This window comes from Pseudonaja textilis, chromosome 4, assembly GCF_049901715.1.
Source record: "Pseudonaja textilis isolate UNSWEBS1 chromosome 4, rPseTex1.2, whole genome shotgun sequence".
In the NCBI taxonomy this organism is placed as follows: domain Eukaryota; kingdom Metazoa; phylum Chordata; class Lepidosauria; order Squamata; family Elapidae; genus Pseudonaja; species Pseudonaja textilis.
The window spans coordinates 43,542,986-43,570,857 of record NC_141993.1 but is presented as its reverse complement, the minus strand read 5'-3'; the positions used below and the strand labels follow the sequence as shown (position 1 = coordinate 43,570,857).

The window sequence follows — 27,872 nt, the reverse complement described above, 5'->3', positions numbered from 1 at the left end:
TTTGATACCTGAGTGCTGCTGTGTGATGGGATGAGCTCCCATCGTTCACTCCAGCTCCTTCCCAATTAGCAGTTCAAAACTATGCAAAAGTGAGTAGGTACCAATAGGTACCAATTTGGTGGATATATTAACGGGGACATGAAAAGAGACACCAACTGGGTGTCCCCCAGACAACAGAGATGTTCCCAGCTAATTCTTTCAACCTAGAAGCACCTTATTGCTTCTGATGTGAATAGGACAGGGCTCACCTATGGCAATCAGGCAAGTTATTAAATATAAGTAAATTTTCAGTACCACTTTCTTTATAATTCTAAAGAACTATTTTATAACTGGTAATATAAGTGCATTTATAATGCATTTCTATAATGTATTAATTTTACATATTAATTAAATATTAGTTGGTATTTACCTAATCACAAACTGAAATATCTTTAAAGTGAATTTTAGAGGTCTACTGAGTAAATGGGGCCATACAAATATCTTTCCAATGTTGCAATATCAGTCTAGCTATAATAAAGGCATGGAGAGAATCTATTTATGTTACCCAGTTGTCAAATTCCATGTACTAGGTATGTAATTCAAGAAAATATTTACTGAAAAATTTAGCTTTTGTCGCACAAACCTGTTTTTATATTTTCCCCAAAAACTTAGCTAAGAATAGGACATAGCTTCAGATTTGGAAAACCAAATCCTTCCTCATTAATCTGGAATTGTGTTTCTGTAAAGTTATTCTCAGAATTGAAGAACCCCATAAAATGTTCTAAACAAGTAATACATTTTCTGAATATATTAAAATATTAAATCAACAATTATTAAAAAACAACAAAATGAAAATAAGACTCATTAATAATAGTATTAAGAGGAGAAAATCTGACAATCTTAATATGCAAATGCCTGTGTGAATAGCACATTTTAAGTTGTTTTCTTTAAAAAGAGAGAACTTTGGGGGTCAAAGTTTTTTAAAAAGAGAATTACATAACAGGAGCACTGTGAGTTGTATGAACCAGAGAAATGTATGAGAAACTAAGAGCCTTTCTGATTTTAGTGAACAAGTTGAGTGGTATTGGAGAAAGAGATCTTTTAAGGAATTTGGTCCAAAGCCAACAGCATTAATACTTAATAATATTTTACATTTGATGATAGCTGATAAAAGATTTTTCTTGCCATGCAAATACACATAATTCGGGCAGATATAAGCATACACACACATACACACTCTACACCCAGATCTGCTGAAGAACTGTCACTGCATTAAGAACTCCTGGAACACTATTGTTGCAATGTATAATAAAATTGTTCTTCCTTGGATGATAATTGTTTATTTGCTTATCATAGAAAATCAAGGTTTTTATTTATCCATTAATATAAACGGCCTAAATTCAAGAGCTAAAAGGAAAAGGATTCTAACCAAACTAATAAAACAAAATGTTGATATAATTTGCATACAAGAAACACACATTAGGAAAAGTGAGGAGAAATTCCTAGATTGTCCGAAACTGGGAAAATTATTTACAGCACCAGCAGATAAAAAAAAAAAGAAAGGTATTGCAATCTATGTGAGAGATGACTTAAAAGCGGAGTTAATCTGGGCGGACCCTGTGGGAAGAACTCTGGTGGTACAAATCTCGATTAATGGCATTACACTCTTACTGGTAGTAATCTATGCCCCAAATGATGATCAAGGTAAATTTTTTAAACATCTCCATCAAAAAATAACAGAATTTGAAAATGGTAATATTATTCTGATTGGCGATTTTAACTCTATTGCTGACTACCGGAAGGATCATAGTAATAGGAGTAAGAATAAAAAAGGAAATAGAGAATTCTCTAAGCCATGTAAGGATATGTTGAATGAAATGAATCTGGTAGATATCTGGAGAAAATTAAATCCCAGCTTATAAAGAAAACTTATATAAAATGTTTTATAGATGGCACCTGCCCCCTTTGAGATTGGCGAAGATGCACCCCAACACGAGCCCCAAGTGTTGGAAGTGTCAATACACAGAAGGTACCTTCTTCCACATGTGGTGGTCATGCAAGGAAACCCAGAAGTACTGGCAAAAAATTAGGCACTGGCTAGAGGAAATAACCATGGAACAAATTGAGTACAAACCAGAGTCCTTTCTTCTAGGAATTTTTGATAAACAAATATCCAAAAAATCGAAATATATTACAATCCATATCTTAACTGCGGCCAGACTGGCATTTGCCCAGTGCTGGAAACTACCCTCTATCCCCACTGAACTTATGGTTATTCAGAAAATTTTACAATGCGCCGAAATGGACAAACTAACCCAAGCATTAAAAAATAAAGAATCTTCAACCTATTAGAGCAATTGGAATCCTTTGTACATTTGGCTTAATCAAAGATAGATCACCTCTAAGAAAACTAAGGCCGAGGCCTCCGAGGCAGAGATAAAGAAAAGCACTGCCGATGATAGTTTGGAAGAAGAAAAGACCTTACAGACAGTCACAAAAATAGGGTTTTATTATAATTGTTTTCTCTACTTTTGTTTTCCCCACTTTCCCCCCCACCCTTCCCTTCCCTTTCCCTCCTTCCTCTCTCAAGCTTTCCTCTCTTTCCCTCTTGGCCTATGCCAAGACCTGTTCGTCTTTTTGTTGTATATAATTTGTAGCTGTGTTGTTGTTTTTTAAAAAGTAAAACTAATAAAGTTTATTTAAAAAAAAAAAGAAAATCAAGGTTTTTTTTTCAAATGTAAGGAAAAATGGAATGTTAAAACAACATATTTTCAGATATCTATGCAAATTATTTATTAAAATGAATTTGAGGTAGCTTATTTACATATCTGAATAATAAAAATACATTTCTTTAAAGGATAGAAGATATTTTGATCCATCCACCCATCCATTCTCAAACATCAAGAATTCCCAGAATTAGAATTCCTTCTGGCTTTATTCAAAACCCTAATTTGTAAAAATCTTGCTAACTGACTAAATAATTTGATGTACTCTGCAGGAAGAAAAACATAGTTGTTACATTCCTTAAATATTCCCCACGCCTATATAATAAGAATCTTGGTTAAGCTCCCATGCATCTCTATCTATATAGCCTGCCCTCTTGTGGCCTCAGATACAATAGTTACCTATATATCATCACAGAATAATAATCCAAGTTTTTAAAACAAGAAAGTAATCACAAAATAGTATATAATGATAAGTTATTGTGTTGTTTTCATACTCTTTCTTTTCATTAAGAATTTCCTCCCTTTTTATTTAGAAAAATAAAGCACAAGAATGTTAATAATTATGCAATTCTATGCAAATTTAGGTAAGATTAAGTTTGCATGATTTTTAGAAGTGCATTTATAACTGTTTAGCAGTCTTTGCTAATATTGCTTCTACTGCTTTTATTTATTAAGATTTATATCTTATGCAGATCCAGAAATTTCAAATAACAACTCCTAAAATTACCACAAACATTTATGTACATTTGCTCATTAAACAACCAAGAGATTACCTCAATTTGTTTATTCTCTGCTCAGTATTGACCATTCACTAAATGTTTCATTCTCACGTTTTAGTTCTCTCATCTACTGCTTTTGTTGCATCCAACAACCAAGGTACAAATCCATACTCCATACAAAACAATCCAAGATCAGAAGAAATCTTATTTTGATCATAGATGGGCATATATATTGCAAGATTCAGAAAATCGAAGTACAACGCATTTCCTTTGCTGTTTCGTTTATTTCTTAAAGAGTCTTGAAGCAGTACACCGTGGTGGTGATTATTCTTATAGTCCTGTACTAAGAAAATCTGTGCATATAAAACATTCATATAACAAAAGCTTATGAATATGACAAGATAAATGCAAATGGATAAATACCCTGATAAAAACAGTGGTTGTGGCCTTCCTAAATGTTGTAGCAATTAATTGCATGCAAAGAGAAATGTTTAATAGAAATGTTTAATAGGTAGTCCTTGACTTAAAACAGTTCATTTAGTGATTGCTCAAAGCTGCAATGGCAGTGGAAAAAGTGATGTATGACTGTTTTTCACAGTTACCTGGACTTTAAGATGTTTGGCAACTGGTTCAATGTTTATGACAGTTGCTGTGTCCTAAGGTCATGTGATCACCTTTTGCGACCTTCTTGCAAACAAAGTCAATGCAGAATCCAGATTCACTTAACCACCTGGTTATTAACTTATCAACTGCAGTGATTCACTTAACAACTGTGGCAAGGAAGATTGTAAAATGGGACAAAACTCACTTAACAAATGTCTCACTTAGCAACAGAAATGCTGGGCTCAATTGTGAGCCTCAGTTGAGGACTCCTTGTACTGGATTGGGAGTGCTTATAACCTCTGCATATTTAGGAAGCCTGATCAGATCTGAATTTGGCATCATCACCCACTTCTTTTGCAGGTGCTGCTTCAAGGCAAAACCAAATTCTTTGTGGTTTACTGGTCACACTACAAAAAAGATGCTGAGACTTTGGAAAAAGTTCAGAAGAGCAATTAGGATGATCAAAGGTCTGGAGACTAAATTATATGAAGAATGGTTGCAGGATTTGGGTTTGGCTAGTCTAGAAAAAAGAAGTACTAGGGATGACATGATAGCAGTATACCAATATTTGCAGGGCTGCCACAAAGAAGAGGGAATCAACCTATTCTCCAAAGCAGAAACACTGGATGGAAACTAATCAAGGAGAGAAGTAAGCTGGATTTAAGGAGAAACTTTCTAAAATTGAGCACAATTAACGAGTGGATCAGCTTGCCTCTAGAGGTTGTGGGAGCTCCATCACGAGGTTTTTAAGAGACTGGGCAGCCAATTGCCTGAAATGGTATAGGATCTCCTGCTTAGGCAGGGGGCTGGACTAGAAGATCTCCAAGATCCCTTCCAGCTCTATTCTATTCCAAAGAACGGATTGGAAGGGAGAGCCTACGACCTCTCTCTTCCAATCGACTTATTTAGGAAGCCCGATCCGAGCTGAACTCGGCCACTTCTTCTACGGGCGCTGCTTCGAGGTAAAAACGAATCCGGCATCTAGGCGAAGGGACGCTGTTCGCTCCCCCTAACAATGGCGCTCGGGAGCCCCGGCTCGACTCCCTGGTCCTTCCAAACTGGGCGGAGAACACAGGGGGAGGGAGGGCGCCCTGATCTGGCCTTTGGTGGCGCGAGCCGAGGGCGTTTATACTTTTGCGTTTGGCACGACCATCTTCGCGGCGTTGGGCGACAAATGTTCCCTTCCAAGGGAGAAAAATTGCAGTCTTTTGACGTTAGGTTGATCTTCAGGTTAGAGTCCAGAAATATTTTCTTATTACTTTCCACTTTTGCCACGTCTACTGAAAAAGTTTCTTTCACGCACACTTTTACCACCTTTCTCTTGACGTTTTCCCTCAGTATTCTCCGCAGTTGTACTTGTCCGTTGTCACAACTACCGTAAGCCTTTTCCGCCCTTAATCAATATGGCGGCGTCCGGCTTTAAAATCCGGGTCGCGGCTTCTCTAGCCGGCCTCTTCTCTATGGTTCCGTGGAGGTCTGTGGGCAGGGAGTCCCGTGACGAGTGGCTTGGTACGCGATGACGGTGGCCGGCAGGAAAAACCGGAGCCTTCTTGGTTAAGGAGGGGTTGGGCAGTGAGAAAGAGGCCTGCGGTAGGAGCGGGCGCCGAAGGGAGTAGCTCTCCGGCTGCGGCTGGAATGTGAGGCGACAGAGGCAGGCAGGGAGCAAACGCTGGAGAATAGGCAGTCGGAGGGGGTAAGGCTGTTGGAAGAACTGGGATGTATTAAAGGAGGCGGGCGGGAGACTGGCGGAGGGAAGGCGAGGCGAGTCTGGCGGATTAACAGCTTGGGGAGGACGGGAGGCGAGCGTGTGGGACGCCGCCAAGCGATTGCAGGAGGCGGAGAGGGAGGTTTGGGCCCAGGCGCGGAGCGGAGGAATGTCTGGGGCGACCCAGCGGAACCAGAGCCAGCGCGGCTGCGAAGGTCGGGCGAGAGAAGTAAGGGAAAGCGATTCCTGGGTGCTGGAAGGGTCTCCGAGGCTGGGCCTGGAGCGAAAGGAGACAATGGGCTCGGCCGTCGGGCGGGCTAGGAAGGTGTTTAGACGGACGCGGCTCCCGGCTTAGGAGCCAAAACCTAAAACCAAAAGCGGACGGCTGAAAAGGGGAGAGCGCAAGCGAGGCAGGCGGTGTTGAAAGGCGGGGGTGGAGTGGGGAGAGCAAAGGGACGGCAGGGCTCTTCTGCTTTCGGAGGGGGAGGCTGTCTGCACCTGTGCCTCGAGGTGGAGCTCAGATCGGTGGGTCGGGCCCGCGGAAAGAAGTGGCGGTTGTTCAGCGGCCAACCCGGGGCTGAAATTCAAGTTGTGGGGTTGATGGAAAGGGCTGGCGAGGCGAGGTGGTGGTCGTGGAGGAGGAATGTGGTGGGTTTTTTTTTTTTGCCTCCCCCGCCCCCCCGTGTGCGACCTGCCGTTTTGCGTTCCTGCCTGCTGCAAATCTGTAGGTGGAGAAGCCTCTGATCCAGGCTGCGCTGAGAGGCGGTGGCTGCTGACAACCGAAGGCAGGGGCTGGGCTTCAGAGGCACAGGGCAGAACGAGTAGTAGCAACAACAACAACGGAGGAGGAGCTGGCTACGAGAAGAAGCAGGAAATCCCAAATGCAGAGGCTGCCCATACCGTTGAGAGCGGAATTAGTTGCCTTTAAACGACATGTATAGCGTGAGGTACCTTGGTCAGGTTTCTCCATTCCCATCTCTTCGGTTGTGTTGGCCTATTAACTCTCAGGCCCAGCTGCCACCATGCAGATTGGAGGCCTCGTTCATTGTAATTCCAGGCTTGGCACTAAGGATAGGCAAGATTGGAGCTCAGTGGCAATTTAGGATTTAAGAAAAGACATTGCCACCAAGCACCTATACTGATCCCGACAAGTTAAAGAGCATGAAGATGGTCTGTATTGGCAAAGGGTTTATATGAACGCAGGGGCTGGAGGAGAGAAAACGGGGGGGGCATGCTTTCTTACTTGTAGGAAGATGTCTTTATATTGCAGTTCTTCATCAGCTTAATTTTCAGTTGTCCTAGCAAGCATATTAATTGTACTGGATTTCTGTAGCATTTATTGGTTTATTATTGCAGATGGCTTTGCTGATGAGTGCACTGTTTCATAATACATCCACCTATATTATATATAGACACACATGCCGAAGGAAACTGAGTGATAGTTTGTATCTCATCTTACAGAATGCTGAAAAAAGAATAAATTATTTTAGGGTTTTTGAATGTCAGTTCTTTAAAGAGAACAGTTTTTAACACCAACTCTTATCCTTTTAGAGATTTATAATTCTTTTTTAATTTTAGTGTAGTTCTTTAATCAGTTTTGCTTGGAATTCCTAGTAGTTTTTGAGCTCTTTTACATTTTGAAATGTATGCAGTTATAAATTAATAATTTGACATAATTATGCATATATAATATTACACATATTGCAATATGAATGTGTGCTGTATATATATTTAAAAAGTCATTTGTATGTAAAGTTCAAGTTCAAAAGTTCAGTATCCTATTAATTTCAAAATGTAACTTGAAAGGGACTTTGAAATAATCATTTTTATTCAGTACTTACACACATAACAAATTGTGTTTTGCAAAAAATAGTAATTACAATATATTTTAAATGCACCTCATGGTCTGCTTTATGAAAAATATTAATTAAAGATAACTTGGGGACTTCCAAAGTTGACAATTAGTTCTTTGTAATTTTCAATAGGAAAAATGTTCTTTGTGTTTTGCCTTAATTTTAATTTATATTGCATTTTAATATTAGATATACAACATATTTAGCACTATCTTAAATATAAATACTTCAATGATACCTGGATTTCTACTAATTTTTGTCAAGGGCTCATAAAACATTTGTGATTGTATTTTAATGAATTTTGAAAATGTGTTAACTAACTGCACAACTAAATGTGTTACTATATCTTGAAAAATAAACATGCAACAAAATAGCTACTATATGTACAGTATGTTAGAAGAATTAGCTGGGGGGAGGGAACAATTATAACCTTATGTTTTGTTCCTATTCTAGTCCCTTTAGTTATTTTGGCAAGATTTTGGGGACATGATTGCCATTACCATTTTTTTCTAGGGGTGAGAGAATTGACTGGCTCAAAGTTACCCAGCTGATTTGGAGCCTAATACATGGCTAGAATTCACTATTTCCTGGCTTTTAATTGGGTGTTTTAACTATATTAACATGCAAATTGGTTTTATAAATATATTGATATTCTCTTGATTTAATAAGAGAAATGAACATGTGTTGATCATCTCTAAACTATAGTTTGCCAAGCAATAGCTTTGGAGTAAGGATCTGCATTGAGTATTTTGTGATAAACTTAAAAACATAGAAGCAATTTTCAAATTACAAGAATAATATGCACCGGTATTTCTAATAGTTTATAAACAGATAATTATTTTTCTCATATCTGAGTCAAAATCAGAAGTAAAGTTTGTTAATATGCTGACTTGCATGTAGAATTGAACTTTGTTATAATTTTTTGATGATGTAAATGTAGAATAATTCAATCTTAAATTGATTCTGTAACATCGCAAGTGATCCTTCACATAAGCATATAATTTATGAAACCATATTTCAGTGCATTAATCTGGAAAAAATCTTTTTGTGAATATATATAATGTAATGCAGCTTTGTTTCAGAATTCTTTTTCTCTGTATATAATTAATTTGATGGCTTATATCAGATAAGGTAATTGCCAACAGTTAAGCTATACACTGTAATTTTCAACATCCTAAAAAAAAGCTATTGGAGAAAATGGACCCAATGGATAATGTTGTGAAAAGATTATAATATCATAAATATGGTTCTAGTGTTCTCTCTTAAAATCTAAAATGAAATAAATGGATCAACAGCTGTTTTTTTTTTTTAAAGGGAAAATTGCAGGTATTTTAGCTATATTTCTACATCAAGCCTAATCATAAAATAATAATGACAAACAGGCTCCTTTTGAACACTTCATGAACCCTTAGATCAGGGGTTCCCAACCTGGGTGCGAGACGATATTCCAGGGGGTGCGAGAAAAGTCCAGGTAAATAATAGGATATTGGCTATATGTTGGCATTTTTATTTATTATGCAATGGATTAACTTTGTTTTCATTTTAGAGTTAACTATCGTTATTTAGTGGCCGTCACATACATAGCTGAAAAGATTCAATCCTACCATATATTTAACGCATTCAGTAGTTCCTAAAGTCTAAATTTCAGGGGGTGCGAGGTTCGAGTGAAATTTCTTTAGGGGTGCGGGGCAAAAAAAAGGTTGGGAACCACTGCCTTAGATGGATGAGGAGTAAACCTTTGATTTGGAAAATGGCTAAATATGTCATCCATAAGTACAACAGTACGACTGCCTTGCTTCACAAACTTCAGTACGTAACATGGTTCTTGTAGTGGTATTTAAAATAAGCTAAATGCAGTAGTGTTATTTTGCAATCTACAAAAATCACTTAGCACTCGTATTTATAGTACACTTTTCTTGGGCAATATAGTTATTGCACTTGCATTTCATTATTGAAGTCTTTTTTCCTCATTATCAGATTATTCGACTGTGTGAGGGACTACTTAAAATGACAAACATAAGAGATTGTTGCTTTGAAATGCCTGAAGTCATATAAATGTACATGTTAATTCTGATATGTTTTCAAATGGTTCTCCAGCAGCTGTATTCTTGCAATGAAATTGCTAGGATGTGCAACTTGTACATTTTTATTTGAGATGTGCTTTTGGTGTAGGTGGTTTGAATACTCTGAGGAGGCTTCAGGTGGAATTGTAAGATGGTCTGCCAGACAGAGAACACTAAATAATTTCTCTACAATGTGCTGGGGTCAGCAGATAATCTTACTGCTGGCACTTACAGGGTTTTCATTTGTCAGTTATGATTCTATCATAATAGACTACATATTAGGAAGAAATGATGCCTTTTAAAAAGATTCATAGACATTTTGAAGTGTCTTTATATTTGTGCCATCGTAACATATTAAATCTTTGAGCAAGTTGCCTTTTATGCTTGTACTTACTGCTGTATTTTTTAGAGATTTATTATCTTGGGAAGTAACTATCATTTTATCCTCCAGCAGAGTGGTGCAGCAATAGAATACAAGGGTACCTACCTCATAATAAACTCATTATTTAGTTATAGACTAGGAAGCCAAGACCAGTCAACTCCAAGTCTAGGTTTGAGTTTGAGAACTAGGAGCAGCTGGTGTTACCAAGCCCTACCTCCCAAGTTCTTGTTGGACACCAACAAAGGCTAAAAGGTTTAGCTGTGACTTTTTAATGCTTTTATATAGTTCATAGCAGTTTTAGTATTCTTGCTAAGATATAGCACCATCAAGGCTTTATAATATTCCAGTCTGCCTTTGCACCATAATTTTAGATAATGTAGTTATTAATACTCCATATTAGCTGACATTTTGCTCATATATGCATCCTGTCTTTACAATAAAACAGCAATAAGCAGGTTCCTGAATTTAGGGTGAAGTGTGTTAAGAGAAGAGACTTATTGCCACCTGCTGTAAACTCTTAATATTTTCCCCACAACCAATCAAGGTACAGTTTAAATACAATCTCTAATCCAAAATCATTTAATGAGTTTCCTTGTCTGAGTCTTGGTTTTCATGATCACTTTTCAGTATCAATTTGTTTGTGGGCCTGCACATAGCAGCAATCCATAAGGACACTTGTGGGGAAATTGATTGTGAATAAAATAATTAGTCCACATCTGTCTTCTGGCCAAAATGTCTTCAAGAATAATGCTTGAACATCAAAGATGTGTCTAGGAGATTTTGCCATTTATACTGAGAATATTGTGATATTGACTTCATGTTCCATTGGTAACAAAGAGGCTGAACCATCTTTGGAGTATTTCACACATAAGACAAGCCAAACTTTTGTCCTGTGAGTAAAGATGGTCCGAAGGTAGAAAAGTTTAAACAGTGGTAAGATCATTCCTGATTAAATTTGAATCAAGATTAATTTGATGCCAATAAGGCATCAGTAGTTTTATAATTTGAGTTAGATAGCTCTTCCCTAGGAAACATTCTTAAATGCGGTAAAATCTTAAATGCGTTGAGGAATTTTCCAATAACTAAAGCTGTTGAAGTCATTGTCCATAAAGTACAGATAGTCTTCTACTTATGACAGCAAAATTTTAGTAGAGGCATTCTGCAACTAGATTTGTTTTTATAATGGTTGTAATTCAAGACACTTTATTTGCAAATCACATGGTTGTTAAACCTATTCTTATGAACAGAAATTGCTTCCATTGAAGCTGATCTGTGGGAATGTGTATTTGATAGCTTTAACTCATGAAAACCAAGCCAAAACTTCTTAAAACTTGAGATTAGGAGCCATGCCCAGCCTGCCCCTTTGCAAATAATAATTAAAAAGTTAAACTTTGTTGTTGGAACCTAGGGTGTTCTGCTCAGCTTTGGAAGAACTGTACTCTTCACAGAGCCTTGAGAAAGTGAGGGCAGCTTTATTTTTCTTTTCTTCACTACAAAGCCAGCTCCAGTGCTCTAGCGTTGTAGCTGAGTGACTGGGTTTAGCATTTTTTTCCTTCTTTATAAAGGGCACAAGATTGGGAAACTGTGGGAGGAGGAGGTCAGTTGACACTTCCAAGTGTTTGGGGCTTTGTGGAAGAGGTGATTATGATTACTTCTCACTCTTGTATTTTCTCAGGTATTTGGAACTTCTCAAAAGGCAGCTCCTCTGTGGTAAACCTTAACCTAACCCATTTGAAGTTATGCTGAAAACACAACTTTATGCCTCATTTATGACCACTTATATTCTTTGCAGTGTTTCTTAGTCACATAATAGTTATTAACAGTTAGAACATGTTGTCACACACCTGAATTGTATTTTTTTTCCTCCCCACCCCCCTAGAAAAAATTGATTGGAGAGAAAGGGATTATAAGAAAGTAAGCTGTGGGGTCCTTAGTGTTTTCTATGCTTTCTCTTGATTTAACAAGATAAATAGACCTAGTGATCATCTATAAAGTATAGCCTGCAAAGCAACAGCTTCAGAGTAAGAATCTGTGAACTGATTCCAGGGCAGTGAGGATGTTAAATAGTTTGATAATGAAATGTCTGCAAGAAAAGCACCAAGCACAGAGAGAGCACCAAGGATGCCACAGTTTAATCCTGAGCTACAAATATTCTTCTATCTGTTGGAAGAATTATCCTTCTGCGTTCAGTTCCAAGTGGGGAAAAAGACACTGGAAACATGGAAGCTGTTTGGAAAGATGGTTTAGTGGTGGACAGGATCACATGCCTTGGAGCTCCTGGGTGAAAAGGGTGATCACATGCTTCAAGATGTTGGGTGAAGAAGGGCAGAGATGTTGAAAGTCCCTTACTTATAGAACCTCTGTTGGGCTCCACCTTAGTGTTTCCTGTTCCTATGCAAGAAATGTATCACATTGGCTGTCAGACTCCCAGGGGCAGGGGTCTTAGCTGACTTTGTAGGCTTTGTCTGGACCACATGGCTTCACCTGAGTGCTGGCTGATGCAATCTTCCCAGGCCAGGTGGTGAGGTGGGCAGAGGCTTTTATTGTGTAGAATACTCTGGCCTAGGCCTTAACGGCCCACCCATTAACAAGGGTGGGGGTGAGCTTCTGCATCTGAAGTGAGTTTCTGCTTCAGAGTTTCTACTCTTTTTAGGGGAAATATTCTGCCTTTTTAATATTTCCTATGGTGCTTCATTTTTCTAGGAGAGTGCTAACTTCCTACATATCAGAGGTGCTTGATCTTCCACATCAAGAAATTGTGCTGGGAGCCATTGGTGAACTATGCAAACAGCTTACCGTATTCACTTGATATCTCTTTCTTTCTATTATCTCTATTCTGTGGGGAAGGGAAGAGAAAAAGGCAATTTCTGTAGACAATCTCCTTTGCCTGATCCTTTGTGACCTATTCAGTGGCAGGAAGACCATGCTGAACTTGATCCTTTTCTATTGTTGGTGTGATCACATTGCTCTTGATATAATCTCTTGAAATCTCTTTCTGTCAGTTCTCTCTGCTGTGCCATGGTGGGGGTGGGGGTGAGAAGCAAGCAAATTCTGTAGGCAAGTCTCTCATTTGACTACTTTGCTGCCTGTTCAGTGGCAGGGAAGCCATGTTGACAGCCCTAGGACCTTGCCTAGCCTTTTTGGAGGCACTAAACCAATGGGCATTTTAAGAAGTGGCTTTTGACCACACAATCTTGCAGAGTTCCTAAATAAAAAAAAAATCTAGGTTCTACTGAAATAATACTGCTGAAAATATATATTGTGAAGCATTTTTCTAGCCAGTAAGATTCTTAGTTGGGCAAGGAAGATAAATAATGTTTAAGAAAGAATGTGTGGTTTGACACTATAAGTTCCATACAGTTAAAATAAATTTCTGCAAAGGAATTCTAGTGTACAAAGTTTTTCTGAGCCTTGCTTTCTCCATTTAGGAAGAGTACCCAGGCCTGTTCAATATACAGCCTGCTGTCCACATACTCTCCACCAAGCAGCCTTCTGTAGCCTGCCAGCATTTTTTTAAAAAAATTCATTTCCATTAAATATTGCTGCCAGGAAGGATCTGCCACCACTCTGAAAAACATGGTGCCAAGAGCCTCCAAGGCCTCCAGGCCTCACTCATGCTGCCTATTCCAAGGCTTCTTCACTCTGGTAGCTGCTAAACAGGTGATTGTTTGGGTAGATACACCTTTGCAGCTCACAATTATTTTTAATTTATCAATGTCCTTTTCCCAGGTGGTCCTTTCCCCTACAAGTTTTACAGAGCTGAATTAACCTTTTTGTGTGAGGTCCAAAAGGTACTTCATAATAATTCAGCCATAATAACAATGAAATTATTTTAAAACTAAAGCTGGTAGTATTCTTTCTGCAGTCCGTAATGTTGGAGGTCTCTTGATTTTCAAGTAATTCATTTAAGCAAAACTCTTAAGTGATACCAAAGTTATTTACAATCTAATTATAAATGTTTATCACTTGTGTCAGTAATTTGTGTATCTAAAGCTATAATAAGTTTAGTGGAAATACTGTTTATATTGAAAGAGGAACAGTATATTTTCTTTCAAAATTTATAAAAGATGCTTAGAATTTCTGGAAAAGGGTATTTATGTCTAATAGTATGGGGAGCACTGCAAAGTAATGCATTTGTTTATAAACAATTTATCACTGATTACATGCTATGAAGTATTCCTGCTGTTACAGAACTGTTTCAACTTAGACTAATCTGTACTGAAGAATGCAATGTTAATGTTGGATTTCTACCAGATTACAGTTGTAATTGTTTATGACACTTTTTTCATGGAAATTTATGTTCTGAGAACAATTAAAAGCAACTTTTAAATGTTGTTTTTTTAAGTTTTTCAAAATAGAGAATTTGATTGCAGATCCCATTTAATAAAAAATAAATTGATACATGGAGAGCTATAACTTATCCTCAGTTTATAAAGACACTTCCCCTTACTGTTGATTATAATAATTAAAAAAAAGAGGAGCCAGAGATTCATCTACATCCCAACAACATATTAGTAGATTCTGCAAAATGGACAGCACCCAAACAGTATAATGAAATATATTGTCCAATATATTGAGCCAACAGTTTTTGTATGAAAAAAATACTTGAAGCCCAAGGTAACCATTTTTCTTAATGAAATAAATTGGATGTTAGGCAGTGATATGTTACTTATGCACTCTTTAGCAAGCTAAAGAGCTCTCTGTTATTCAAAGAGAAACTCGGATGGTTTTCATTTTCAAACTCTGGTTTTCATGACAAGATTAATGCAAGAAAATCATACCCCAATTAAAAGAATATTCTAAGGATCTCAGAAAAGGGCTATCAATGTTGATAAATCTGGAATGAGCTTCAAAACCACTGCCAGGGTCCATGATCATCAGAGATGCATACAAATGCTTTGTCTCAGTAATTCACCTCACTAATTCATCTTCAGCACATCTTCTCTGAAACTGGTTGATTAGAGGAAGTTCATTCCACCCCCATTTTGTAACATATAATTGAAAATTGGCTATGAAATTTGAGTTTGCCAAGTTTCAGTTTACAGATCTCTTAATGTGTTGTTCTTCTAATGGAAACATAAAATGCAGCTCTAAATCTCTATATGAAATACTGGTGGATCATTGCCTTCAATTAAGGACACAGCCCATTTGGTCCCTTCTTTCAGCATGCTAGAACAAGTAACCCCTGGAGCAATCTAGGAAATTCTGCTAGTTGACCCAGCACGAGCAATTAACACTGAGCTGTGAAAGTCAGAAAGTGATCCTGGACTCCCTCAGATTTCTCTGGCCAACTTCCATGAGAACAAAGTGGTATTGGTTTGATTTCAGGCTGTTGGCCTATTCCTGGCTGAAGCAAATCTTGTTCCAAATGCTGTGCTACTGTAGTTGTATCATTAGATTGTTCAGGCTTGTTATTTGTATATTCACTTGCTGTTGGTATTGCAATAATACTTTAGCAAGTTCCTCTGCTGGCAGTGTGGTGCCTCAAGTATTTGATGCCATCTCCGTAACCAAAATAACATTTGATGTGTCTCTAGGATGGCTTTCAAGATTAATATCAATTCTTCAGGGCAGGTCAAGTCAGGAAATAATAATAGAATCTTGAAAGCTTGACAGAGTTTCTTTTCACTTCTCTTACACCAAGCAGCATCAAGTTTCTTTCTCCCCTCTATTTCTTCCAAGAGCTAAGTTGACATTTAATTTTAACAATTCTTACATTCTTTGTTCAAGATTGTCTCTGTACTTTACCTGTCAGGTTGGCAGGTAAATGTTTTCTTTGGCTGTTAAAATTTCTTGTACTATATTCAACCCCATCAAAGGCTTTCTGCAGTGTGTAAACATGTCTCTAGGGTGCCTGTTCCTCTTCAAGTCTTCACTGAGCCTTTGGATCTTTCCTAGCTCTGCATGTGTCTCTCTCATACCAACAAAACAGGGTATTACTGCACTGTTCAGTTTAGTTTTATTAGCCCACAGAGCTAAACAGTTGACTTAAACAGTTCCAGCTTTTGGACATCAGTGGTTTTAATAAGAATTAAAAGCATTGAGCTTCAAATGCTTCATTCAATCTTGTGAAGCATTACCTCAGTGTAGTTCTCCTATCTCCTTCCCAGAGTCTTCTCTGTTGTCAATTCAACATCCATAGCCATTCTTGTCTTCGATCAGAAACTTTCCTATGAAAACCAAACTATCTGCACTCTTCTTTTTTTTTTTTTTTTTTTTAGCAAAGCTAGCATATAGAGTTTGTTGCATTTTGGCATGGAGGTTTGCCCATATGATGAGCCAACAGATATGATGATTACAGGCATATCATATTGTGGTTCTGCCCAATTGGCTGCTCTCTTTGATTATAACTATTGTTTTATTGTATAATGGTAAAGGTTTCCTTTGTGCAGTCATGTCCAACCCATGGGCTGGGTGCTCATCTTTGTTTCTTAGCTGAGAGAGAGACAGCACTGTCTAAAGACTTTTCTGTGGTCATGTGGCAGCTTGACTATACCCTAAGGCTGTTACCTTCCCACCAAAGTGGTATCCATCTACTTTTGCATGTTTTCAAACTGCTAGATGGGCGGGAGCCGGGGAAGTATAACAGGAGCTCACCCCATCGCAGGGCACTAGGTCTTGAACCAGACTGTCAGCTTTCCAGCTGACAAGCTCAGCCTCTTTAACCAGTCACAGCTATCCTTGTTTTATTGTATAACTTCCTGAAATCTGCATTTGGCGGATAGCATGAAGGTATTTCCATCAAACATGGAGTATTTTATCAGTTGTAGTGTACACATGGATAGTCAATACATTTCACACCTATAATATCTGAGATTGACTTACATAGTATGTTATTACATTAGTATTTACATTAGTATTTAAAGACTGCTATTACTTAGCATCTCCTGCAGTCTTTTTCTGAGCATCATACATGGTTTGGTTCTTTCTCTTTAAATCCCTGTATTGTTTTGGATTGATTCCCAAAGGAATATGTTCTTGTGTTTACTTAGGAGTCTTTGGGAGAGGTGCCTCTCATATCAAGGATGTGGTTAAGTGTGGATTGATAAAATTGGCTTTTCAATAGTGATATTCCACCTGAAGAATTCTGTTCCCAAATGGGTTCACCTATTCATTGTCTCTTTTATACTAAGTGAAGACAGAACTGGTACGTCATTTTAGAAATCCTCTTCCACTCACAGTTCTTGGCTGAAAGAGGTGGGTGGCAACAAGAAGACCTTCACACATAGATTTATCTCATGTTCTAATTGTGCTCTTTCTCCGTTGTGGTGGAGATAGCATCCAGGATTGGTTTATCAGTCACCGCTTACTGTCTGGAGTCTGTCAGATCTTTGAGGACACTCCCCCTGTTGCTATGGTCATCCCAGAGATTGACTCAGTCAGCTAGCTAGACTACAGGTTAATTTTTGTTCCTTAAAGAATTCAAATTCAACAACAAATTAATTGGAAAATTAGGATAAAAATAACAATCCTGAATACTCATTTGACAGCTGTCAAAGGCAGCTCGGTAGGGGCTTTGGCCCAGCCTGTTGGATGGCGGGTCATCTGAGGGCCGACCTACAACTGGTAAAGGTATTTCAGCTGGAGGTGTGTAGAAAAACCATCCACACCTTCTCCCTGGGTTTGGCTTGGGAGGGCTCTCAACAGCTTAAAACGGCTGCCGCAGATGCCTTTTTACCACAGCAGCGTTTAACAGGGACAGAAGACAGCAGTGAAGGCAGGAAAGGAAAATAGTTGGAGTGGCGTTCTGACTATGTAGAGCTAAGGAAGCCGCAGTAGTAATTTTGTGAAGACTCCTGTTTACAGCGTTGGGGAGGAAAATGGGGGATTTGCCACAGAACACTAGCTGTGCAATCAGGAGAGCAGAATAGACGGCTTACAAGCCATCCTGGTCTCTCAGCTCAGCAGCCCCAGATCAGTTGTCTTCCTCTAATAGCCCCAAGCCAAGGGATAGGGCTGCAGGGGCTTGAAAGAGCTCCAAGGTAGCTGAGCGAGATGATCACTGCAGAGATAAAGCTCTGGATAAGTTGTGGGCTAAGGGACAAGAAGCAGCCCAAAATAGTTCAGAAATGGTGCCCAGCACAGTTTCCTGCCTAAATGAGGAGCGACTGTTACTAAGAGGAGACGGGCATCTGCAAACTGACAGGAGAGTAATAACAGGAATGGCTATGGGGAGCTGAAGAGCAGGATTTGATGTAGAAATCCCTTGAAGGCTCCAAAATTTGGAGTTTCTTTTCAGTGTGACCAGCAACAGGGCAATTTCCAGTTACAACCCAGAGAACCAGACTGGTGCCTGAGGCCATATTTACTCCTATGTCAGCTGGTCTATTCCAGCCGGCCATATTCAAGTCACTCCTCTTCAAGGCTAAGAATGCCACAGGGCAAGGCATGGTTCCTGGACCACAGGAGCCTACAGATCCTTTGAAAGACCCCAATGACCCATTGTTTTCTGAGAAGACCATTACAGCAGATTTCATCCCTGTGCCAAAGATGTTCACCACAGTCATTCAAAGGCAGTGGTCATCCCTTGGGTTGGGTCCAAGCCCTTCCTGGACAGAAAGATATTCAACATGGGAGTTGACCTCTCCAAAGCCCTGGAAGTGCCCACTGTGGATGCCCCAGTGGTGGCCCTGCAAGCCAACACATATTCCTGGGGAGCCTGAGGACTTGCTGAAGGCAGAGGATGAGGGCTGAGCAAACATTGCAGAAGCGTGCAGCAGCATGGGCAGTGAAGGCCTCCATGGCCGCCTCCTTTTTTAACGGGGCATCTCTCATCTGGCTTCAAGAGCTGCAAGACAGAATTCCACTGGATGATATCAGGTCACATCAGCATATAAACAAACTCTTAGCAGCAGTAGAGTTTTTAGCTGACGCCACCCTTAGTACAGCCAGATTTGCCTCTAAGGCAATAGTGGGGACTGTAGCTCTCGCTGCCTTCTCTGGCTCATGCAATGGCAGGTTGATTTGAGACATAAGTGGAGACTGACCACTGCCCCCTTTAAGGAGGAGAAATTGTCCTATTTTTTTGGATGAAAGCCATAATTATGTATTTTTAGTTTTTATTGGATTCAATCCAATAGTATTACTTTAGTTCAAAATTTTTATCACATGTATACTTGCCTGACTAAGCAAGTATCAAATCCAATGTTTTGATGCTATTTATGAAGGCTATCATAGAAGCATTGCATAACAGACAATGACTTCATTCCACCTTAGGTAATTGTGTTAGCTACGGTTGTTCTTCAATAGTACTTGTGTGACTACTTCTGGTACATGTAGCTTTTGAAGACAACTCTCCAGCTCTTTTTTTTTTCTGGTAATATTATTTTTGGGTAAAAACTGTGGTTGTATAGATGCAAACATGAAATAACAATGATAGCATAGTCTTCCCAAAGTGAATGAAAATAATATTGTAATCCAGTTTATAAAAGTAACTATTTTCTTTATTACATATCTATAAATGTTGATAATAATTCTTTAAAAATGTATACATTGTCAATTTTTTCATTACATTGGATTCGTTCAGATGATGTTGTGTGACCTTTTTAATTGAAATGTCTGTCAAAATACACGTGTGTTCCTGGCATATAGATGGTACAGAATTTTCTTCATTCTTTTCTACATAGGTCAAAATCTGAAATTAGCACTAATTAATAACACTGTGTGAATAATACAAGCTTATTTTATGAAGATACTTCATAATTGAGCAATCCAGATGTCTTCCCTTCACGTAAGATTAGAATGATAGAATGTGGCAGACTAGTTTTATATCAAGTGTATTGAATTGTTTATAAAGATTATGCCCTCTTTACTTGTTTAGGTAGCAGTTTGGGATAGTAATATTTCTTTCTTGTTTGTTTCTGCTTATTCTGGCAAGCTTCCATTCTGTTTTGACTTATTACTCAGTGTGCTAAGTGCACTTTCATAACAGATTTCCATTTTTTCAGATTGTTTATTATAAATTGTTTAAATTGACAGTTGTTCTCCAGCATGCCTATTGGAGAATCCACACATGTGGGTTGAATCTTTCTGCTCAGAGACTGAGTCATCAATCTTTTCCATGTCGGGCCAGGAAGTCCCCAGTCACAACTCAGTCTTGGCCCAATAGAGACGTGGCAAAAGTTGGCTCCAGTTTTTTTGCAATGCAGAGTTCTTCTATTGTGTGGATTCTCCAAAAGGTATGGAAAAACAGAAGACAGGCAGCAATTGGATTTATTTGGCCCATTTTCGCGCATCTTGCCCTGAACCATCAATAACAGCCCAACAGCCCAGGCATAGAGGGGACAGCTCTTTCACCAATTCCCAATCATTGGGGGGTGCACTGAAGAGCCACAGCTGCTGAAACAAATTGTGCGCTGATTGTGCACCCAGGCTCACCTGGGTAACTCTGGAGCGGCCATTTCAAGCATAGTGACCCACAGCTGATCGCCGGGGCCAGTGGCCACCATTTTGATTGCAACCACGTGGCAAGCTGTGCCGGCTACTCCAGGAGACTGGTCTTGCTGCCACTGCCACAACCCACGGGGGAAGACCTGGGCTAAAGAGTGCTCCTGGATTGGAAGAATTGGAGGATTGATCCATTAGCCTCTTCTCCCAGGGCAGTCTCTGGGCTCAAGCTACATAATGGCTGATCATTGAGCAGATAGCGTGGAGCCTAAATGCTCTAAGAAATCCTCCAGGAAGGCTAGATCTGCAAACAAGGATGCAACAGACAAAATAAGGGCAAAAGCCATTTATTCCAGGAAACCTACCAGGGCAGAAGAAAGGGATGCAAGCAGATGACTAAAAGCCCTCTAAAAGCAGTTTTCCAGAGCTGAGCAGCAAGCTGTGCAGGAGAGGTATTCCCCCTCACCCCAGCCAGAGGCTAGCATTTCCACCCTCAGCAGCCATTGCTGCAAGCGTTGCCTGCAATGCAAACAGCATGGTCATCAGAGGGAGATACAGCTTTATCTCTCCTGAACAGTGAAATTCAAACAGAATCATTTCCCTTTGCTTGTATGGTCCCTGATCCTGCAGAATCACAGATGAAGGAAAGAACCAGGGTTCCAGAAGCCACTTTTATCCCTACTGCAGCGGGGCTATGCTCAGCAGATACATTAGGTCCAGAGTTGTCTGAGGAAATAAAGGCTCTCATATCCCAGGCCATTTCTCATGGGGTGGCCTCTACCTTGCAGAGGAGGAGCCACCCCCCTTCCTTGGGGTCTGTGCCTCCATTGCAAACCATGCAATACCAAGTTCCTATGGAGACACTTAGGCAACAGAGAGCAGAATCTCCAGCCCACTTTTATCGGGATAATATCTTAAATATGCTAGAGAAAGAACAAAGAGAACAAAGTTTCTCAGAGGATGAGGACTTAATTCCTGACCCTCCCTCCTTCACTGGGATATTCAGCCCAGCATTCTTCAAATCTCTATTACATAAGGCTAGGACCACGGCCCAGATAGGCACAGAGCCTTGTTCTCCAGCAGTGCCAACTGACAACCAGGGCCCGAACAGTAAGGTGTTCTCTGAACCCACTCCCATACAGCAGGACATGCCTTGCCCCAAGCTGTTCCTAGACGTTGTCCAGAGACAATGATTGCAGCCAGGCACCTTTTCCAGTCCAGGGGGTAACAACAATTTTCTTTTAATATGGCTCCTCTCCTTACAGAAACTTCAGTTGCCCTCACTAGATGACTCTTGGCCTCCTTGGTCTCTCCCTCTGCTGTATCTGGGAACATAGTGGAGGCCCTCAAAACCAAGGATAGGAAGGCAGAACTAAACTTCCGTAGGACACTCCAGGCCAACCGGCTGTCAAAGTAGCAGCGGCCACATCTTTCTTCACCAGAACGTCCCTTCTCTGGCTTCAACAATTATAGGTCAGAGTTCCCTTGGAGCAAATTCAGATGCACAGGATATTAACAAACTGGTGGTGGCCACCGAATTCGCAGCTGACTCATCCTTGCAGCCCATTTATTGCCGCTTGCTATGGCTTTGGCAATGGCAGGCAGATGCCAGAACAAAATGGAGGCTTGCCTCTGTTCCATACTTGGGTGCATCTCTATTTGGAGATGCCTTGAATCCCTTCCTGGTCGAAAACAAAGAAAAGTGCAGGATCTTTTCCACCCTTACCAGGAGAGCAAATAGGAGGGCTTCCCTTTATACCCATAGGCAGACCTTTCGTTCAACAGAGGCAGGACAGGAATTTTCAGACTTCCAAAGATCTTATCAGCCTAGATCCGATCAACCACCAGACAGGTCAGGGTTTTGGGACAGGTCTAGGCAACAGTTCCAATCTAAACAGCCCTTTCGTGGCTCAGGAGGCCATCCCTTTCGCTGTTGCAAATGACTTCCAGACCCTCCTCCCATTGGCGGCCGGCTGGCCCTATTTGTGGACCAATGGGAGAATATCACCTCTGATTCTGGGGTCCTAAAGACTGTGCGATTTGGCCTCACACTGGACTTTCTCTTTATACCTCCAAGGACCTTCACCTGCTGCCCCACCTCCAAAAATTTCTTAAGAAGAGGGCTTATGAACAAGGCAGTCCAACTCTTGTTGGACATTCAGGCCATCGAGGCGGTGCTGGAGAACCAGAGTGCATGGGTTTTACTCCATTCTATTCGTAGTTCCGAAGGCCTCAGAGTGGGTGGGGATGGAGAGCAATTCTGGATCTCAAAAAATTAAATGTACACCTAGAGTACAAGAGATTCAAGATGCAATCTCTGCAGTCAATTTTGGAGGGCATAAAGGGGTGTGTGACCTCCTGACATCCATAGATCTGATGGAGGCCTACCTCCACATTCCCATTTTTCCGTCCAATCTGATTTCTCAGGTTCTATTATGCAGGGAACCACTATCAGTATCATTGGCCCCCAGAATCTTCACAAAGATGCTGGCAGCACTGTCCATGCACCTCAGAACTATCCCGGTGCAGGTCCAGTGCTACCTAGACAATATTCTCATCCAGTCCAGTTCCAGCCAACAGGCACAGGCTGATGTGGGGACCGTAATCCGTGTTCTGTAGGAACACAGGTTCTCCATCAACTTTCAGAAGAGTCAGCTAGTTCCATCCATCTGCCTGCTACATCTGGGTGCAGAAATAGACACCAGCCTGTATGAGGTTTACTTGTCCCAGGAGCGCCAGGACAGCATCAAGTCCTTGATCAACCAGATCAGAGCGGAATGAGTGGTTCCCTTGGCGGTACTTTCTCAACTCCTGGGAAAAATAGTATCATGTATTACGATAGTTTCCTGGACGCGCTTACACACCAGATCCCTCCAGTGGTTTTTCTTGCCATTTCAGAGGGCAGGGACCAGCACCTCCAATATCAGGGTTCGGGTTACACTAGATACCCTCAGGTCCCTCAGATGGTGGGTTTCCCAAGCAATAAGCAAGGGAACCATATTCAGGGAACACAACCGTATGACAGTAATCTCAGATGCCAGCCTATTTGGATGGGGAGTTCATGTACAGTCTCAACTAGCACAAGGACAATGCTCCCCAGCGGACCTGAAACACAATATAAACTGGCTGGATCACAGAGCTATTCACTTAGCTCTAAGGCAATTCTAGAGCACTGTCTTGGGCCAGCATGTATTGATCCTCATGGACAACGTGGTGGCTAAAGCACACGTCGACTAACAAGGAGGAACCCACTCCAGGTCCCTCATGAGTGAAGCAGAACAACTGGGAATCTGGGCAGAAGCTCACTTATTGTTCATCAAAGCAGAGCACATATCAGAGGCAACAAACGTATAGGCAGATTACTACAGCAGGACCAAGATGGACAACTCTGAATGGCATCTCCATCTAAATCTTATCAATGAAATGTCCCAGAAATTTGAATGGCCGGTACTGGACCTGTTTGCCACTCTGGCTTACACCCAACTCCCCCAATTCTTCTCCAGATTCCCGACTCCAGAGACAGAAAAGGTCAACGCCCTTCGCAGCCAATGGCCCAAGGGCCTAGTTTATGCCTTTCCTCTCATCCCCTCATTCCCGGGGTCATAAGGAAAGTACTGCTAGAACAGGCAGAAATTCTGCTCATCACTCCCCATTGGCCCAAATAGTCATGGTATGTAGAGTAAGCTTGTCAGTGTCCCATCCTTGGAGAATTCCTCAGGACAGGATCTCTCTCAGTCAGGGGGTCTTGGAACACCTGGAGCCTCAGTGGCTCCAGCTGACCACCTGGCACTTGAGAGGAGGATCCTGAGGAAGGACAACTTCTCACAAAAAGAGATATGGACAATCCAAGCTTCTAGGAGATCTTCCACTAATAGAATCTATGATGCTACCTGGAAAGCATTTGGTAAGTGGTGTGCCAGAAAAAAGGTGGATCCACGGCAGTTTTGATTCCGCAGATCCTGGACTTTTTGCAGGATGGGCTTGACAAAGATTTCTCACCTAGCACACTTTGTAGACAAGTGGTTACTCTGTCCATGGTGCTGAATTACAGAGGTGTGGATTCCCTAGCTCACCATCTGGTGGTCCGCACCTTCATCAGCGGGGCCATCACTCTCAAACTACCTGTAATTCACAGGTACCCCACCTGGAACCTGTCCAGAGTCCTGCAAGCCCTCACTCTGGCACCATTTGAACCACTGCAGTCTATCAGTCTGCACTACCTGACATTGAAAGTTACCTTCTTAGTGGCCATCACCTTGGCCAGACGCATATTGGAACTGGCAGCTCTTTTGGTCAAAGAAGACCTTTGCACCTTCCACTCAAACAGGGTAGTTCTACATCTGGACCCCTCCTTTGTCCCTAAAATCAACTCCCCCTTTCATAGGGCTCAGGAAATTATCCTACCGGACTTCTGCCCTGCTCCATCTCATGATCGGGAGCACATATGGCACACTGTGGACGTACAGAGGACACTCTGCAGATACATGAAGTGAACTTTATCGTACTGCAGAATTGAAGCCCTGTTTGTCTCATTTCAACTGTCTTCCATGGGTACCAAGGTCTTATCATTAACCATGGGCCATTGGATAAGGGCTAGTATAGCCAAGATTAATGAGACTCAGGCTCTCCCTGCACCCAGATGAATATTGGCAAGAAGTGCAGCTACCACAGCTGCGTGGGTGACGCAAGCCTCACTTGAGGACATCTGCAGGGCAGTGATATGGTCTTCCCTGTCTCTCTTCGTAAGGCCTTCATCATGACTGGTTTCTTCCTGGCCTGACAGGTAGAGGCGTGGCAAAGATTGATGACTCAGACTCTGGGCAGAAAGGCAGATTCAACCCATATGTGTGGATTCTCCAAAGGCATGCTGAGAAACTGTTCAGGTAAGCCAATGCCTGATTTCTTATATTTTGACTTATATTCATTATTGTATGAACAAATTTCTATGTGGCAATAGACCTTTCTTTCTTTTTCATTCAATCCTAGTTTATGCTGTTTTAGTGGTCATAAAAAACAGTGGCTTTCAATATCATCAACCATGGTATATTTATGGAGCAGTTTCAGAGTGGTGCGCTCTGTGCTATCCTGGTGCATTTCCTTCCTCTGGCTGCTCTCAGTTGGTGTTAATAGGAGGCAAGAGGTCCAGCTCTCGCCCACTACTTTGCGGGGTTCCCTGGGTACTTTTTCTTCTTTTTATTCAACATCTACATGAAACAATTGGTGACATCATCCATCACCATGCACTGAGATATCAATATGCTGATGATACTCACCTGTATATCTCAGCCTGTAGTGATTTAAGTAATACCATGACCTCCCTCTTGCAGTGCCTGGAGGCTCTTAGGAGCTGGATGGGAGTTGAAATTGAACCCTGGCAAGACCGAGCGGCTTTGGATTTGGAGTTCTTTGGTCCATGGAGAATTGCCACAGACCCAATCTGGGAGTTCTGGAATTGTGTCTCCTGCTCAAAGAGCAGGCAGCAGTTGTAGCCAGGAGGGCCTTTGTACAATATCCTTTGCTGGACCAACAATCCCTACTCATGGTCACTTATGCCCTAGTCACCTCCTGTCTTGACTATTGCAACATGCTCTACATGGGGCTACCCTTAAAAAGCATTTGGAAGCTTTGCACATGGTGCAAAATGCAGTGGCCTGCATGATTTTGTACAAACTTTGGTGTCCACATGTATGACCTGTCCTGCAGGAGCTGCATTGGTTGCTGATTTGCTTCTGGTAATTCAAGGTACTGGTTGTCACCTTTAAAGCCTTTTATGGCTTGGGACCAGGTTATTTGAGGGATCATCTCTTGCTGGTCACATCTACCCGACCCACCACAGCAGGGAGGCAAGAAATGTTGTGGGTCCCATCCCCTAAGGAGGTACATCTACAATCCTTTCAAAAATTAGTCTGCCCTGCATTTCTAACACTTTCGGAAGGCCCTGAAGATGTGGTTTTACCAGGTGGCATGGGAAACCCAGAGTGTAGTGGAGCCCATTAAATGGCTGGTATGAATGTGTATTGTTGCCAGGATGTTTGGTGATGGTGTTATTCTATTTTTTTTTTTAATTTCTTTTATATTATATTTTTATGTCCTGTAAGTCCACTAGCGTCACCATGTGCAAGTAGGGAAAATATGATTTTTAAAAAATAAATAAAATAAAATGAATAACTGGAAGAGGGAGAATCCATTCTGCTGGTGGACATTGTTCCATCTGCAGAATGAGATCATTAAATGTAATCCATTATTATGTGCGGGAAAAACTATTATTAATCATAGCCTTGATAATACTTGATTAAATTTAAGCTAAAGTATTTTTATATCTTAATATTGGCAGAATTTCTAGACTTTATTATTCTCAATCTTTCATGAAATGTTTTATGAATATTGGCTTTCTCCTGATACAGTTTATATGTTCATACCTCCCCTTTATTCAGTTTCCCATAATATATTGCTACAGAAAAGCTATGTTCTATTATAAATAAGAATTTCTTGTTTTATTGAGAATCACCATCTTTGTATCACTATTTTGTAGGCTTGACCTATATATATAAAACCGAAATACCACTCATGCTTCATCACAAAATCTCCAGAAACGGAAAGCCTACAAACTTGAAATTTGGCATATATGTTCCTCTTGGCTTCTAGGTGCTCACTAAGAAAGGATTTTTCGAAATAACCAACAGAGCATTAGTAATTCGTATATTATTATTAACACACTCTGATGCTAAGGAGTTCTACTCCCCCTCCCCACCTGAAAAGAAATCTGTTCCAAATGCAAAACACAGGCAGAGGAGAGGGGTTTCAGTTTTAGTTTCTCCTTTCCTCCCTCTGTAAAACTCCATAATATTCTGGTACTGTTCATTTCTAAGAATACAAAAGAGCGGAACACTTTTTCACAAAAATGTGTGAAGTGTTTGTGCTGTTCTGTTTTGTTATCTTTCCCTCCTCCTCTTCCCCAGTTAATGCACTTTGACCTGCTGTGACATCCAGACAGACCAGTCCCTTTTAGTTTCTGTATGATGAAGAACTTTTCTTCGGTTGTTTGACAAGGACATTTACTGTTTAATCAGAGGTACTGCAAAATAATTATGGTTAAGAAAATTGAAGGCTAACTAAAGTTCTTGATGTGGTTGCCAATGAAGAGAAGGCACCACATTCTATTTTAAGCATAAATGTATTAGTCTCTTCTATTCTTTGTTTAATCAGTGACTTAACATGCTTGGCTAATTTGTGCATCCATGTGTTATATAAACCAAACTAATGACAACTTTAGTGTTTTGCAAATCCAAGTATTTAGTAAACCATGATGTGATGAGTTAATGAAGACATATGGAGGAATCTAATGAAGGAATCTCATTCGGAAGAACTCCTGTTTTTATTTTCTCAGAAATAATTGGACATAGAGTTGCAAGCACAAATTTATTTTGCCATGATGATTCTGTGGTGTTTCCCTTTT

At 40.6% G+C, this 27,872-nt stretch overlaps 1 protein-coding gene across 4 annotated transcripts in view; it reads left to right on the top strand.

Annotated features, from left to right (window-relative positions):
- The first annotated feature begins 5,553 nt into the window (after positions 1-5,553).
- The window catches only part of SHOC2 (SHOC2 leucine rich repeat scaffold protein), a 70,926-nt gene continuing 48,607 nt past the window's right edge, over positions 5,554-27,872 (top strand). Inside the window, exon 1 of one of the 4 annotated variants that reach the window (XM_026704755.2) lies at positions 5,554-5,720. The gene's annotated coding sequence lies outside the window, so the exon portion shown is untranslated. Of the gene's footprint in view, positions 5,721-5,772; positions 5,962-6,657; positions 6,903-27,872 lie in introns of those variants that run through there. The other 3 variants (XM_087932739.1, XM_087932738.1, XM_087932737.1) reach the window with 3 other exon arrangements.